The sequence below is a fragment of the Sinocyclocheilus rhinocerous genome, unplaced genomic scaffold, assembly GCF_001515625.1.
Source record: "Sinocyclocheilus rhinocerous isolate Xijiao unplaced genomic scaffold, SAMN03320098_v1.1 scaffold8767, whole genome shotgun sequence".
Lineage (NCBI taxonomy): Eukaryota > Metazoa > Chordata > Actinopteri > Cypriniformes > Cyprinidae > Sinocyclocheilus > Sinocyclocheilus rhinocerous.
Genome location: NW_015632573.1, coordinates 17,211 through 19,759, shown reverse-complemented (window position 1 = coordinate 19,759; position 2,549 = coordinate 17,211).

The window sequence follows — 2,549 nt, the reverse complement described above, 5'->3', positions numbered from 1 at the left end:
AATGCTTTGACAAAAAAAAAAAAAAAAAGTTATTCAGGAGCATCATCTGCAGGCCCGGATTAGGAATTCAGAGGCCCCTGGGCACAATGTCGCGGACACACACACACACATGCGCACAATCAAGGTTTTAAATGATAGGGTACTATTTCTTGGAAACACCTCTAGCTTATAGACCAATTATAGGTTTGTAAACATTCAGGATGCGCGCGTATCATGGTTGCAGAAAACCCAGGAGAGATAGCCTTTATGGCTAGAGAATTTCACGGATAGGGTACAAAATAGTTAGGTTTAAAAAGATTATAAATTATATTGATTAGATGTCATTTTCAAAATGTTCTCCGCATATTACAAGAGCTTGTCACCCAGCGATAAGCACTGTTATTCAACAAAATTGACGTTAGAGAGTGGGATAGTTTTAGAGATCCGAAACAGGGATGACTTTTGTTGTGGGCGGAGCCTATCTGGAGGCAGAAAATGACGGTTTTCAAGTGGCAGTCTATGGAGACATGGAATAAAAGAATTTAAAAAAAGGTAAATTTGATTTTATATTTCAAAATTCTGACTTTATTCTCGCAATTCCGAGATTATATCTTATAAATTATTTGCATTCCGATCTTGACATCAAAAGGCACAAAAATATATATTTTCTTTTATTCCATGGATTTTACCCATTTATCTTGTTCCCAGTGTTTTTCTGCAACCACTATGCGCGCGCAGCTGCAAGTGACGTAACTGTGACGTCTACTCTAAATTGGTCTATTCACAACGTTAAGAGGTAAAGGCTCAGGCCGGGAGGCGGTTGGCAACAGCTAGACTGTGACTGGGCAGGAGATGGCGGAAGGAAGTGAGGAGACAGGAAGTGAGATGGGATTTGAAGAAGAAGGCGGGAGAGATAGGAGTGTTTGGAATGTAATGCGATCAAGAAAACGGAAAAAAAAGGAGAAAGTAACATCTAATATAGATGAAACAGATAGTGAACAAAGTATGACAATAGCAAGTAAACAACAAGAAGAAGAATATAAAGTGATCATGAAACTATCTCAGGAGGGGTCGTCATTTGGTGAGTGGAATCCGATTCAATTAACAAAGTCGATAAACAAATTGTTAGGCGAGGTCAAAAATGCAAAAGTATTAAGAAGTGGAGCGCTGCTGATTTTTTGTAGGAATAAAACGCAACAAGAGAAAGCCATAGAACTGAATAGAATAGATGGCAAGAGAATAAAGTGCGTCTTGATTGGAAACAAGGCGTTGATTCGAGGAGTTATCACAGGAATACCGGTAAATGTCACAGAAGATCAAATCAGAGACAATGTAACAGGGGCAAAAGTGCTGGAGGTAAAACGCCTTAGAACAACCAGAAACGGGGAGAAGTGCGATAGCCTGTCTGTTATGATTAAGTTTGATGAAGCAAGACTTCCAAGTAAGTTATACATAGGTTACATGAGCTATGAGGTCAGGCCATACATCCCTCCCCCACTGAGATGTTTTAAGTGCCAAAGATATGGCCATGTAGCAGCAGTGTGTAAGGGTAAACAAAGATGTGGTAGGTGTTCAGGCGAGCATGAGTATGGGGAATGTGGAGAAGGAGTAAAGCTGAAATGCTGTAACTGTGGAGGGGAGCACAGTTCAGCCTACCGTGGATGTGAAGCTAGCAAGAGGGCAATGGAGGTGCAGCGAGTGAGATCGCTGCAAGGAATAACATATGCAGAAGCTGTAAAGAAAGTGTCTAAGGAAAAGGAAGCCTATAAACCAGAACTCAAAGAAAATAAAAGTAGGTCTTGTGGGAAGTGTGAGAAAATTGAGGCAAAGAAGGATTTGTTAGTTATGGGCAAAAATGAATTTGTGTTGTGCGCTTTGCTTGGCCATTTGTTGGGATAAACAGGAAAGTGTGTCCAGCTGAATTCAATTTGAGTTTTGTTAAACTAATTAAAAAGAAGCTTAGTTTACCACGGCTGCGGTCGTGTGAAGACCGAAGAGTGTAAAGACCATCGACTCTACCGTGCGACTCCACCGGGCAGGGACACCGGCAAAGGATTTTATCTCTCCTCTTTCCACTTCTGTTTCAGGTTTTTATAACTATTACTTACTATGTGTCAGTAAGTTGTTGTTATTTTAGCATGCGTGTTTGCCTCAGTGTTATTTTTTTAGGATTACTGATAAACTAATGTACTTTGATTTGTATTAGTTATCTATTTTAGTTTAAGTTACAGTTGTAGTCATGTTGTCATTTTATTAGTTTTTTTATTATGTCTATATAGGCTTTTTATTAAGTTTTACTTTTATTTAATTTGAGTTATTTCAGTACTTCAACATACAAAATGGAAATGAAATAATATATATATATATATATATATATTTTTTCTTTTCTATTTTGTATGTTGAAGTACTGAAATAACTCAAATTAAATAAAAGTAAAACTTAATAAAAAGCCTATATAGACATAATAAAAAAACTAATAAAATGACAACATGACTACAACTGTAACTAAAACTAAAATAGATAACTAATACAAATCAAACTACATTAGTTTATCAGTAATCCTAAAAAAA